We start from the raw sequence: 15,666 nt of genomic DNA on the forward strand, positions 1-15,666 counted from the left end.
TATTCAGACCCTTTGCTCAGACACTCATATTTAAGTCACATGCTGTCCATTTCCTTGTGATCCTCCTTGAGATGTTTTAACTCCTTCATTGGAGTCCAGCTGTGTTTAATTACATTGAGATGACTTGATTTGTAAAGGCACACACCTGTCTATATAAGACCTCACACCTCACAGTGCACGTCAGACAGGGCTGTCACTAGGAATTTCGGGGCCCCATACTGGCAAAAATTTTTTGGCCCCTTTGAGACTGCCCAGGCTCCACCCCAGCCCCACCTCCACCCCTTGAATTGTCCACAGTCCCACCACTCTCTCTTGGAAAAACTCCACTTCTCATCAATCACACATTAACAGTTCTCCTCACCAGATCACACATATAGCCAGCAGTTTTTGCTTTGGCCAAAAGATTTTTTTATTCTGCCACCACGACAAGGTAGACTCTTTTGGCCGGGCCCTACTCTACTCTACTCTAACCTATTAAGCATTTGTTAAAATATGCAATACAATTTAGGTATATTTTTATTTATTTTTCAATTTTTAAAATGACCAATAATATCACATCCAAAGGGACAAATACCACCGCACCATGACCAGGCCCCCTGTGTCTCCCATCCTGCCTCCTGTGTCTCCAATCCTGCCCCCGTGTCTCCCATCCTGCTCCCCGTGTCTCCCATCCTGCCCCCCATGTCTCACATCCTGCCCCCTGTGTCTCACATTCTGCCTCCTGTGTATCACATTCTGCCCCCTGTGTCTCCCATCCTGCCCAGTGTCTCCAATCCTGCCCAGTGTCTCCAATCCTGCCCCTGTGTCTCCCACCTTACCCCCTGTGTCTCACATCCTGCCCCAGGCTTGTCGTGGTCCAGGGCCGATGTCCACTCCAGGCATTCAGGCATTTCAGCGCGGTTCACCGGCGAATGACAATGATGTCATACGTCGGTGACGACGTGCGCGCTGATCTCAGCTGCCAGCCTCCAATTGGCCGGCAGCTTTTAACTATTGCTGTGCAGGCCCTGATGTCAGCCCAAATGAGAATCATGAGGTCAAAGGAGCTGGTCAAGGAGCTCCAACAGGATTTACATTACCACATTACATTTAAAGTGACTTTGAGGGGCCCTTATGACAGAAAATACTCAAATGTGACAGCATTCTAAAAACTGCACTCCTCAAAGTGCTCAAAACCACATTCAAGAATTTTATTAACCCTTCAGGTGCTTTACAGGAATGGAGGAAGAAGCCAGCTCACCAGTAACCAGAAGCAGTATCACGGAGCTCCGTACAGACCAACATCAGGAAATCAGAGGAAAAAGGGGATTTAGCTCCAGCTGCATAAAATTCTTCTTTATTGAATGAAGTAAAATTGACACATCATTAAACTCTCCATATAACCACACCAGAGCAGGACAAGATGAGGCTACGCATTTCGGCCTACATGGTCTTTATCAAAGCCATACTCTAAATCCACCATGGGTCGGATATATATGTATCCATGCAAAGAGAAAAGGTCGCACTCATCGAGATGGAAGTTTCACTGATTTATTGACATATCATAAACATGTCAAGTCGGGGGAGTGACATAAGGAGTGCAAGAAAGGCTGACAACGGCCGTTTCGCGCTGCTCGAGCGCTTCAACGGGTCCAATAAAATTACTTGCAGAAATCACATGACAACACAAATATTAAAAACATTAACAATAGTGCAACATTAAATCATGTCTTTTGTTTAAGCCACTTGGATATCTAGTTTTTATATGGTAAATCCAAAATGCCTCACGGGTGAGAAGGCATCGTCTGATGTCTCCCCCGAGATGACAAATTTACATGCTCAATCCCCTGTACCTTAAAATGTAACGAGCTTCTGGCATGTGTGAGGTAGCGCTGTCATGTAAGTAGGGGGGTTCTCGCTTGCAGCGATCAAAAACACATCCGGCACAGGATTTTCAACAAATCATAGTCCATGAGGTTTATTCATCCTTCATAAACCTCCAGCAGTAATATGCAACAGTCTTATAGCAGACAGCAGGGTATCTTCACACTGGAGCTCTGCTCCCCTATAGCCCTCCTAGTCACACAGGCTGTGCTTCATCTAGCCAGCAGGCTATACAGTCTCTCAGTAGCAGACCCGTCTCTGGGTTACCTTGCATGCTGCTTTACACTGCAAACGTTCCTTCCCTCTCCCTGGGAACGGTCAGGCACACATAGCCATTAGTCACAGCGTCCACACGTGCTGTTAGTGAGGAGATCCTTCTCCTCACGGGACCTTCCAAACTGGACCAGTCAGGTCCCAGCATTCACCCCCTGTGACCAGACCTCAGGTACCTTATATGGTCCATAACCACACCCACAGGTGATCACATGACTATGACCTCACCCAAGGTCCTATTGCCCACAGCCACACACAGGCTTCCCTGACACATTGTAACGGAACGTACTACTCAGCAGTACCTCTGCTGATCATTATGATCTTTCAGTATCCTACACCTATCAGGGTAATGGAAATGCTTATATGGCTGTCCTGGGACACCCACACAGTGCCCCCTAGCGGACACAGTGGTCACTGCACCACATACCTCCCCCCTATGTTCAAACCAGTGGGGTTGAACACACAGCATAACCCCCGGCTCTCGAGACTGGGCACTCACTACACCTTGCCCACCAGGTCGAGAGAACCGTCTCCATTTGTCATCCGGCCTCATCTCTACGTTAGGCCTCCCCCGCTCCCAGCGGTTATAATACCGATCATTGTCTTTGACCCTCCAGTCACGGTTTGTCTGCGTCATCAGACACTCTCTAGTCTCCACCTGTCTGCAGTACACTTCGTCACCTGATCTTTCTCTCACTGACCGTCTCTCTCGGTTGGTGCGGTCATAAGTCTTAGTAGAGCCTGCTGTCTGGTCTGTGTCTGACTCAGTCAGCGTCTCACAGGAACTATGGTCTTTCAACGTCATCCTGCCAGTCAAAGTACCCCTTGCTGACACTCTTCTGCCACCTGCCATGTCACTTCTTGGAGGAACCGTTCGGTTCCTTACCTCTTGGGTTGGAGGCTGCCGCCACCTGGTATTCTGTATTTCTTTATTAATTTGCCGACGGTCCAGCCTCAACTGCTCAATTTCTTGCAGGTACTCCACTCGATACTCCACGAGCATCCAAAAGTCTCTCAGGCTTTCCACGGAGCCAACCACCATGATGGAAATCCTATCCACTTCCCTGGACACCTGGTCTTCATCATCAGGAGGGATTCTCACCCTCACCACACTGGAAATATACACAAGGTCTTGCATTACCTTCCCGGACCTTCCAATGATTCTCCCAATCAGAGCTTTGGGTACCGGAACCACATCTTTCCTCAAACCCAACCGATCCATAGCCTCTCTTGCTATCTCTAGGCGTCGAGCAGCCTTCATATTACTCTGCCTAACCAATTGTTTGACACGTAGACACTTCCAATGCATCTCTTTCAGGACAGCTACTCGGTTTGGTGTATCTTCCCTGGCTGATACTATCACCAACTGCCGAGTCTCAGGTGCCCAGTGCACCTCACACGCTTTGACCGCCTCTTTGAAAGCCTCATGTACACCTTCCTCCGCACAGGCTTCTTGCATGTCTTCGGGTACCTCGATCACAGATTTGAAGGTCGTGGTCTTGCTCTCTTCCTGGACAGAAGACTCTGGCTTTACCACGGACACTTCCCTCACTACAGTTGACCCGACCAGGTGACTTCTTCGGCTCTTTGCTCACCAACTTCAGGAGATTTTATCTCCTCGTGAGCCTTTGCCAAGATAGGTACCAGCAGTTCCGTCTTGTTTTCACTCGGACCCAGCCGTTGCACATCTCCGTCCAAGCTCTTCTCCCGCAGAAGACCTTCTACTACTCCTCTGAGTTCCTCCATCTCTTCCTTAAGGCTCTTGTTTACACTTTGCCAGGTGGACAGGTGACCTCTGAGCTCCAAGACTTCTTTCTCGAGCCCCTCCACCTTGTGCTCGGCCAATTGTCTCAAGATTCTTTCTTGTTTGACATGTTCTTCCACTGTCTCTTTTATTAGTTGTATCTCCTGATCTTGTTCTCTTTTGGCCAGCACGTGTCGCACCACTAATTCTTTAATTATATCGTCAAAGGGTACCACTGAGTCAGTCCTATCAGTCGAGTGAACCCCCTGGTTACCCTCTGACTGTGTTTCTATTCCCGTTATCTTCTCGATCAGGTTACCACCAGTCTTGTCACGAGTTTCAGTCAGCACAGCATTAGATTCTGTCCTAGTGGTGGCTACTGGCAGTAACACGTCACAGTCACACCTGTTGTGAGTTCATTTTCCCCTTCGTCACTGAGGTCTGGTGAACTCCCTATTCTGGTAAAGGAAGGTAATGAGCCTGATTATCAGGCACCTGAGCCTAATGAGGATGACTGGCTGAGTGGAGTCACGGACTGGATATAAGGCTGCCGACGCCCTTCTGCCCTGCGGGTGATTTCTCTGTGGACTTCTAGGACACCAGTCTGATTCCTGCTCCTCTAAAGCTAAGTTTTCTGCTTTGCCTGTTTGCATTTGTGTTTTGTTTTTGTTTTCCTTGCTTTTCTGGATTCTGCCATTCCCTGCTGGGGTGAGCTGAATCTCCTTTTGCCTGTAGCTCTGTCTTCAGAATATTCCTGAGTACTGACATAGCTTTTTTGAAGCCTAGCGTCTTCAGGGCCTTTTTCACTGTCAGTCTGTTGGCTCTTATTTTCATAGGGTTTTTCACGGATTGCAGACAGCAGCCTTTCTGTCCTTTTCTATCTAGTTAGCTTGGGCCCCGTCTTTGCTCAGTCTATCTTTCTGCCTGTGTTAGTGTTTTCCTCTTGCTTCACCGTCATTATATGTTGGGGGCTGCCTATTGCTTTGGGGTCTGCTCTGGGGCAGTTTAGATTTCCCCTTTCTTTCTTTAGGCCTATTTAATTCTCCGGCTGTGATCGAGGGGTCTAGGGCATCGTAGGAACCCCCCACGGCTACTGCTAGTTGTGTTGTTATGTTCAGGGGTCTGCAATCCGATAGCTGCCAACTTCTCTGGTTTTCTGGACTTAGCTAGCATTTCTGTTTTTGCCTCCTACGGTGACTCAATCATAACACACACCACACCGTACGGTGAACCCCCAAGACACTCTCTATCCGTGTGTCAGCTCCGCTCTTATTGTTTATCGCACCATTTTCATTCACACTGTGGTACGCTTCAGGTGACGTCAGGTCAGTAAATTCGTCTGATGCAATTCTTTCTCCGGTCACCCTTACATCTAGGCTGTCCACATGAGGAGGCGTCAGCATCTCAGTGTCTGCTAGCCTTACAGTAGAAATATCTCTATCGTCCTGCCCACATCTTTAAATATGACAAAGTCCTGGCGCCTCTCAAAGGTATGCACTAAGTTTGGTGGCATACTACCACCTTGGCACTCCCCCTTTGTCATCTCAATTAGGACTCTGTCCACCTTATAATTCACGATGACCCCGTGGAGGCAGCGAACTCTGAAGTTTTTCTCGGTCAGAGCTAAAACGAGCGGAGTTCCTGTGAGAGTCACCTGACTTTTTGAGTCCAGCCTACCAGGGACTCCTTCCCGATGCAGCATCACGGTACACACCTGCGGCCCATCGTCACTATCCGGAAAGGATATCCCACATTCTGACCAAGTCATGCACACACACTGCAGTACTCTAGACATACCCACTGAGTCATCTAGTGCTGTCATTTCTTCAAGCTTGGCCCTTTTCTGGACCACCACCCCACTTTGGGTTGCTGCCCCCTCCCGGGACTCCACCCCTTTTTGGGTTACCGCGCCAATTTGGGACTCCACCCCCTTTTGGGACTCCACCCCCTTTGGGACCTTCCCATGTCCGTTAAACCGGTCTTCTCAGACCACAGTTCACACAACCCAGTTTATGTCTTAACGATACCACACAAGTCCTTGTTGGCACCCCCACAGCTCCTGCTGTCACCGATCACCGACACCACCGGCTGCTGTTCACACACACACAGCAGCTGGTGTCACTGCAGCTCCTGCTGCACCGTCTTCGTGGACCTGCCGATCCACCGGAAGCCGCTTGTCCCCTTCGTAACCCCGCCGGGTTACCGGAAGCCGCTTGTCACCCTCAAAGATAAAAGAAACCACAAAAGCGCACCCATAGCGCCTTACCAGTGCAGGTATAATGGGTATAAAGAAATAATACAGGGTACTCACCCTTAATAGTTGTGTAAAGCCACAACTACTGTATCCGCTTAGTCACATGCAATAAAGCTGCAGCAGGATGGTGTAGACAGACAGCGTCTGCTACCAATGCTCAAAGAGGAGATCCCAAAAAAGGAAAACACCGGGTACCTGTGCTGCGAGACCTTCGTGACCCCACTGAGCCACAGCAAGCACCTTCAGGTTTTGCAGAGGAAAAAGAAAAACACATGCACGAAAAAACTCCAAAAACTCACATATCCTGTCTGTGCGCTATTCAGGATGTACCGTCTCCGCCTGAGACCGTCCAACACACAGGGCACACCGGGTGCTATTCAGGGAGCCAACCCTCCTCCCAGGGTCTCCTAACACACCAGCCTCACCAGGTCCAAGGTCATATCACGTGTTCCAGGGATCCGATTCCTCTCCCAGATCCTCCCAACACTGACCCTCCTGGACCTTGCTCACTGACCCAGGTCAGTACAACAACGAACACCTGTCCGTTACCTGTGTCGGCCACACAGGTCCTCAGGTACCTCTTATCCAAAGAGGCACCCTAGCAATCACCAGTCTCTTTCACTGAGCTGCTGTCAGTATACGGCTTCCACAACAGTAAGCCCCCCTGGCTCAGCGTTGCCAGCACTGCAACATGTGCTGTTGGAACCGCAGCCCTTAGCAATAAAGTTTTTTTTTTTTAGCAGTCCTTTTCCGTTGCCCCCAGCAACAAGGCTACTATATTGCCCTTAGCAATTCTCCACCATTTGTGAGGTAGCGCTGTCATGTAAGTAGGGGGTTCTCGCTTGCAGCGATCAAAAACACATCCGGCACAGGATTTTCAACAAATCATAGTCCATGAGGTTTATTCATCCTTCATAAACCTCCAGCAGTAATATGCAACAGTCTTATAGCAGACAGCAGGGTATCTTCACACTGGAGCTCTGCTCCCCTATAGCCCTCCTAGTCACACAGGCTGTGCTTCATCTAGCCAGCAGGCTATACAGTCTCTCAGTAGCAGACCCGTCTCTGGGTTACCTTGCATGCTGCTTTACACTGCAAACGTTCCTTCCCTCTCCCTGGGAACGGTCAGGCACACATAGCCATTAGTCACAGCGTCCACACGTGCTGTTAGTGAGGAGATCCTTCTCCTCACGGGACCTTCCAAACTGGACCAATCAGGTCCCAGCATTCACCCCCTGTGACCAGACCTCAAGGACCTTATATGGTCCATAACCGCACCCACAGGTGATCACATGACTATGACCTCACCCAAGGTCCTATTGCCCACAGCCACACACAGGCTTCCCTGACACATTGTAACAGAACGTACTACTCAGCAGTACCTCTGCTGATCATTATGATCTTTCAGTATCCTACACCTATCAGGGTAATGGAAATGCTTATATGGCTGTCCTGGGACACCCACACAGTGCCCCCTAGCGGACACAGCGGTCACTGCACCACACATGGCAATCGATAAAGCTCCGTGATACTGCTTCTGGTTACTGGTGAGCTGGCTTCTTCCTCCATTTACTACTATTGCACAGTCTGATTGCCGTGCCTCCAGCCTTCCTCTCCATCCAAAGTGAGTACTATTTTATTATATAACCCACCAGGCTTGGAACTTTGTTATGTATTAATAAGTGCAACATGGCCACGGATATAATGAAAGATCGATCCAAAAAAGCCGCACAGGTGTTCTCAAGTCAGCCTGATCAAGGTGCGTTGGATTTCGATGAGAGTCTCAGTAAGCTGGAAAAGCTACTAACACAAGAGACTAAAATTTGGTGGTGTCATGCCACTTTAATCAACTATGTGGCTAAAGACATGATACCAAGAGGTCTACGTATAAGAAAACTACCGACTACTATCTACTCAGAAGATTTTAAAAATGAGTGGAACTCAGTCCTAAGCAACTGTTCATTAAATCTTATGAAATTAATAATAAAATATGAGGACTTGAAATTAAAGGAAGTTCAACATGAAATGTGTGCATTAAATGCCTCAATGGTGGAGTATAAATCATTGACACAATTTGACTCCCTCGTAGCTTCCATGAACCATAAGGTTTCCATGTTGGAAGAAGAAATCATGGACCAAAAAAAAGGAAGTTTGCTAGAGACTTAAATGACTACTCTACAAATAAGGTTTATGAATGGGGCAATTGGGATAATATCAATAAAACTCCCAAGTCCATCTTTAAATATAGCCAGGCTCACAGTAAACGTAGAAATTTTAAAAGGACATTTAAATCACACGTGTCTTTCATCTCGTCGGATTTGGATTCTTCGGATAATCCTCTAAGTGCCTCAGATGTTTCTGTTAATGAGAATATTCCAGGTCCATCCAAACAAGAGTATCGGCGTTCAAAAAACGCCAAAGGCGTGGGGGCAGAAAGCATCGCAGGAGGTCAAGGGGTTATTACTCGAAGGAAGAAGCATTAGCATCGACACAGGACTGTAACAATGTTCTCAATCTGTCCTCAGTCAATCTCACTGAAAAACAAATCCAAATCCTTTTGTTGGGTCTCAATTTTGTTCCAGACCAGGATTTTGATCTCTTTTCCACCATCCTGGTCGTTAATAAATTTATGCGCAACTTAACGGTTAAAAAGCATTTTTTTTAGCGACATTAATCCAGATGAGCATTCTTCTCAAATACAACACAATTATTCTCATGGTATTTGTAATGAATATGTTGACATGAATTTTAAAGTGCAATTAGCGCTCATTAATTTACAAGACTTGGAATCGCAGTCCCCACCCAAAGAGGGTGAATGCGATCAGTCTTTTGCTTTTGTCACTAAAAATCCCTATTTTTACCCAGCACAGACAAGACCTAATTGTATGGAGCGATTTCAAGAGATGGTTGAGAGGGATTTGCTTATTCTTTATAACCAAACTAGGTCTTCAAATAAATCTGATAGAAATGTATCTATTCATCAGCATACGATATTAAAGGAGTTAAAGGATAACTCTAGTTTGGTTATAAAAATGTCCGACAAAGGTGGAGGAGTAGTAGTGTTAGATTCAATAGACTATCACAAAAAAATGATGGAATTACTGTCTGACAACACCACCTATAGAAAATTAAGATATAATCCTGCTCAGGAATTCAAAGAAAAAAGTAGTGCTATAATTAAGGAGGGCCTTAGGGTACCGTTACACTAAGCGATACACCAGTGATCCCGACAGCAATATGGATCGCTGGTGCATCGCTAAGTGGTCGCTAGTGAGCTGCCACACAAGCAGATCTCACCAGCGACATAGCAGCAGTCAGGGGTCGCTACTTACCTGTCAGACGCGGCGATCCTGACGTCCTCACGCCCGCGTCTACGCGTCACTCGTCGGCGCCACAGGAAGCCCAGCAGGAAGTGCCCGACGAGAAATGATCCAGGACCTTCTCGGGTGATCAGTAATAACCAGTGGGGGAGCCGGTCCCAGGTAAGTATCAGACATAGCGATATTGCTAGCGATATCGCTGCTGCGTCACAAAATCAGTGACGTTTCAGCGATATTGCTAGCGATCTCGCTGTGTGTAACGGGGGCTTTAGTCTGGGAGTACTGACAACCAACCAGGCTGATTTTTTGGAAGTAAAAAACCCTGTTCTCCCAATAATACATGGGGTCCCTAAAATACATAAATCTGATGGCATTCCACCAGTGCGATCAATAGTATCAGGGATTGGGTCAAATAATGAACACTTGTGCCAATGGGTTGATTCATTGCTTCAACCCTTGGTTCAACGAACCCCTGGATACGTTAAGGATTCCAAACAGGTCCTGGGCATTTTTTCCAAAAAAATGTGGTCTTCAAAATATACGTGGCGAACATGTGATGTAATTTCTTTATATACTTGTATCTTTCATGATGTGGCAATACAGGCTTTGCAGTTTCAATTTCTAAGCATAGTAATTTCTCGGTCAAACTGCAAAATTACATTTTACAAGTTGTGTCGTTTCTAATGTCACATAACTTCTTCATGTTTAATGGAGAGTTTTTTCTGTAATTTAAAGAAGTGGCAGTGGGGACCAAATTCTCACCTTCCCTTGCTAACTTGGTAATGTTTTTCTGGGAAATGGAGTTTATATACTCTGTCTCCAACCCTTTTCTGGAGCAATTGGTCTGGTATGGCAGATATATCGATGACACCCTAATTATTTGGTGGGGAGATATATCTGCCATACCAGACTTTTTATTTGAATTCCAACAAATATAACATTCAATTTACTTATAAATGAGGTTCTGAGAAAATCTCATTCCTGGATTTGGATTTGATGGGTGAGGACGGTGTCATCATTCATACAAAAACGCACCACATACCCTTTAGTGGGAACACCGTCTTACATGCAACAAGCAGTCACAATAAACACACAATAAAATCAATTCTAGTAGGCGAATACACCTGAGTCAAACGAAATTGCAGTTCTGGTGAGGTTTTGAGGGAAGAGTTCAGGCATGTCACAAATAAATTGAAGAACCACAGGTATCCGAACTGGACCCTAACTAGAGCGCAACAAAGAGTGCAAAAAAAGAAACAAGAGGAATTAATTATGCCATCTTTGATGAGGAACAAAAATAAAGATATAGGTAATAAATCATATATTTGCTTTCAATTTAGTCCGCAATGTTCGTGTATTAAAAAAATTGTCTATATATTTTTACCTGTTTTATATGAGGATGATAAATTAGCACAGATTTTGGCATCTGGTGTAAATGTCGTATCCACGAGAGCTCCTTCGTTGGGGAATATATTATCACCAAGCATGTTTTCATTGGATCGTAAAAAGTCCAAAGAAAATTGGCTTACTACTAAAGGCTTCTACAAATGTGGCGCTAATATTTGTAAAACATGCGCAGGTATCCAAGGAGTTCAGTAACAGTGATCATCACACTTCAATTTTTAAAATCAAAGATTACATTAATTGTAATTCAAATATAGTGTACAAAATTAATTGTGATCAGTGTAATTTATCTTATGTCGGGTGCACATCCAGACAATTAAAAATACGGATTAGGGAGCACTTTTATGATATAATTAACACCAATAATTTTGAAAGCAATATTTCAGGAGCTTCAAAGCACTTTATTGATTGCCATGCCAGAAGCTCGTTACATTTTAAGGTACAGGGGATTGAGCGTGTAAATTTGTCATCTCGGGGGGGAGACATCAGACGATGCCTTCTCACCCGTGAGGCATTTTGGATTTACCATCTAAAAACTAGATATCCAAGTGGCTTAAACAAAAGACATGATTTAATGTTGCACTATTGTTAATGTTTTTAATATTTGTGTTGTCAGAAGTATTGTTATATGTTTTGTTCATGCAAAGGACCTGTCAGAGATGTCATGTGATTTCTGCAAGTAATTTTATTGGTTGATTATACATATATATCCGACCCATGGTGGATTTAGAGTATGGCTTTGATAAAGACCATGTAGGTCGAAACGCGTAGCCTCATCTTGTCCTGCTCTGGTGTGGTTATATGGAGAGTTTAACGATGTGTCAATTTTACTTCATTCAATAAAGAAGAATTTTATGCAGCTGGAGCGAAATCCCCTTTTTCCTCTGCTTTACAGGAATGTTTGGAATGTGCAAGGAAATAAATTAACATTTAATTTTTTGTCACAAAAATTTTATTTTAGACCCCATTTTTTATTTTTGGAAAAAATGGACCCAAAATTTTGATGTGCAATTTCTCCTGAGCATGCTGATACCCCATATGTGGGGGAAAACCACTGTTTGCGCACACGGTAGGGCTCGGAAAGGAAGGAGCGCCATTTGACATTTTGAATGTAAAATTTGCTGGATTATTTAGCGGAAGCCATGTTGCGTCTAGAGAGCCCCTGATGTGCTTAAACAGTGCAAAGCCCCAACAAGTGACTCCATTTTGGAAATTAGACCCCTCAGGGAACTTATCTCGTTGTGTGGTGAACACTTTGAACCCCCAGATGATTTACAGAAGTTTATAACATTGAGCCTTGAAAATAAAAAACGAAAATCGCAATTTTCCCCATAACAATGTTTTTTAGGCCCAAATTTTGCATTTTCACAAGGGTAACAGGAGGAATTACACCATACAATTTGTTGTGCAATTTCTTCTGAGTACACTGTTTTTTGTGGGACAAGTTGATGTTTTTATTGGTACCATTTTCGGGTTCATGTCAATTGTTGATCACTTTCTAGTCCGATTTTTGGGAGGCAGAATAAACAAAAACCAAGAATGCAGCAATTTTTTTTTTTTACTTTATGCCATTCCACATGTGGTAAAATTGATAATGCAGCTTTGTTCTTCAGATCAGTACGATTACAGTGATACTACATTTATATTTTTTTATGTTTTTTTATGTTTTGACGCTTTTACACAAAAACTATTTTATAGAAAAAAAAAATAATATTTTGCATCGCTTTATTGTGAGAGAACTTTTTTATTTTTGGCTGATGGATCTGTTTAGCGGCTTGTTTTTTATGGAACAAGATGACAGTTTCAACTATACCATTTCTATTTACATTCATCTTTTTGATCGCTTTTTGTTCGGCAGTAGAATGATAAAGCATCGTTTTTTGCCCCCTTTTTTTAACGGTGTTCAGTAAAGAGGTTAACTAGTGGGACAGCTGTATAGCCTGGTATAGCTTGGGACTCAGCGATACAAAATATGTGTACTTTTATGTTTGTTTTTTCCTTTTTTTCAAAATAATATTTATTTTTGGGTGCAATATATATGTGTGTATAATTTTGTGATCTAAAAAATTTATATTTTTACAACTTTTTTCAATTTTTTACTGTTTTACTTATTCCCACTATGGGACTTTCACTTTCTGCAGTCTGATCACAGTTATAAGGTATAGCAAAGCAGGAGCATTGCTATACCTTATAGCCTGTCAGCCGCCCAGCAGACACAAGTTAGCTAGCTCATGCACTGCACATGATCTAAGTTTCTAGTACTTGGTGACCCGGATGTCGTCATGATGAGATCGGGTCACCATGGCAATGATGGGGACCCTGCAATGACTTTGCGGGTTCTTCGATCCAAGGGCAGAGGGGCTTTCTTCCTTCTGCCAGCTCTCTAAATGTTGTTATCTCACTTAAAGCAGCATTTAGGGTTAAAGTGTCGGGAGCAGTACGGGCATTGCTCCTGGCACTGAGAGCTAGGTGTCAGCTGTCGGTATCAGCTGACCTCTGGCGGTGATTGCTAGTGCACAGTTCTCTGTGTGCGGGTGATCGTCATGATATACTTGTACTGCATCGATCAGGAAGTCCTTCCTGATCGTGATGTACATGTACTAGAAGTGTCAGGAAGGGGTAAATAATGAGCAGAATTAATTTCAGCCTATTGGTTCGGCCTCAAAATAGTCATGGCCCCTCATGTGGCCCCTCTGGAAAATTAATTTCCCACCACTGCTCTATTATGTATAGGATTATGCATCAAATGTTCGCCATGCACTACACGCGCCACTGTCTCTATCGTTTTGCATCTACAGATGTGCAATAGAGCACCTGTGTGTTAATCACATGACCTATCCCATGATCTATCATATATATATATATATATATAAGTATAGTGGCCACATGTGCTGCTTATCTGAGTGAGAGGGAGGAAGCCATAAATCCATCACCTCTCTCCCTCTGAGCACAGCTTATTTTTTCCACTAACTTCCTGTTTGATGACGCCTCCCAGTGCATGCTGGTATACTCAAATAAGAGGTTGTCAATTCCGATGTATGCACAGTGGGATCTTGTCACTATGCAATTTCTTTTTATTGCACAGTGACCATGCGCTCTCTCGCCGACTCTGATGATAGTGACGAACTAGCAAGAGAACGTGCATTTTAAGGAGATAACCCAGTGAGCTCCTGCAGAGACCAGCCCTGTCCCCAAAACCAAAGTCACTTTCCCAGCTGTGGCTGGCCTCTGTTCTCACTGCTCGCCACTGACAGTGCGCTCTCTTACCGGCAGTGACTGCAGCATCTGCGCCTTCATGATTTCTTCTTTGAGTATCCCGGCATGCACTGGGATTCTCAGATGAAGCATCATCAAACAGGAAGTTTTGAAAAAATAAAAATAAGGGAGTTACAGTAGTGAGGAGATGGCAGGGAATTTTTAAATGAAAGTATATTAGAAAAACAATTAGATTATTACATTAAATATATAGAGATATAGGATTAATTCAGTGTCAGTCTCAGACCACACCACCCTGTAACTTCTTCATGGCTTGGCTGCCTCCTCCACTTTGTACTGTTTGTGGCTGTCTGCTATATCTGGCACTAGCGCTCTGAGGAAGCAGACCGCCGCGAGCCACACAAAAGGGGCCCTTGAGCCTCGGATGGCTCATGAGGCGCAGGTTTGGGAGCCCTGCTATAGAGCGAGTATTTACATTGTTAGGTAAAAAATGAATAAAAATAAAAATGTATGTACAGACTCTAATATGTGCTACTCTTTGCCAGTAAGCAATATGGGAACAGGGACAATGCCCTCCAGTCTGTCTATGGGTACAGCAAGGTATCTCCTTGGAAGCGAAGAAACTATTGCTTCACTGCAAACTATATCAGCCAATATAGATTTTATTCCCTATTTCTCATTGTCTGGGGAGTCATCTCAGTCATTTTGTAAAATTAAACATTTTTACAGAGAAGAAAACCCATCATTAGTCATTGTGTTATTTCAGTGGGAGGCATATCTCCCACCTTCCATATACATTGCATAATGAATTTAGTCACTGAAGGAAAATGTGAAACTGTCAGCAGAAAGGATTTAAGTTATAAACTAGAAACCTAAAAAGAATTTGTCACTTTCTCTACTGGCTTTCATTGCACTATGGGGTAATGTTTCACTTTCCTACCCTTTGTCCCATCCTGCTGAATCAGTACAGGTTTTCAGCCACAGGATGGGAGGTCCAGTATATTTACATTCACTTACAGCAATCAGAAATCTTAAAAATGACAAGGAATTAAACCAAAATCTATATTAGAAAACAGCACAGTATTTCATAATGTCAGGACTAAGGTGAACCTGACGGCTGACACCTGAACCACAGTCAGTGTGCATTACACTGTGGCTGCATGATTTCAGCCAGATATGGGATGTATACACCATAAAGCTTTTTGTGTATTATTTGCAATTGACTTGTAACTCAGTTTGTTCATTTGCATGGTTTCTAAATAATCCCATTATATTCAATAACACGGCACACAGACTATAACCACTCGATGCATTTACAGCCCTATGACAAGTGTGCCACGCATACAGTGGAAACATTGAGGAATGGAAACGACAACCTCTCACTTTTGCCGTATATTACAGGAAAGTGAAAAATCCGTAAACTGCTGACATGCTGCAAATTTTATTTTCACAGCACATTCATAAGAAGAAAGCTAGTATTGTATTTAGACGTTGACGTTTTGTGTCTTTTTTTGCTAATTATGTTTTTCATTTTTATTACTGATGTTTTCTATAACGTATTTGTAATGGCAGTTTTGAATTGAATATAAACA

Source organism: Dendrobates tinctorius, unplaced genomic scaffold (genome assembly GCF_039654945.1).
Source record: "Dendrobates tinctorius isolate UK_male_01 unplaced genomic scaffold, ASM3965494v1 ptg000107l, whole genome shotgun sequence".
In the NCBI taxonomy this organism is placed as follows: Eukaryota; Metazoa; Chordata; class Amphibia; order Anura; family Dendrobatidae; genus Dendrobates; species Dendrobates tinctorius.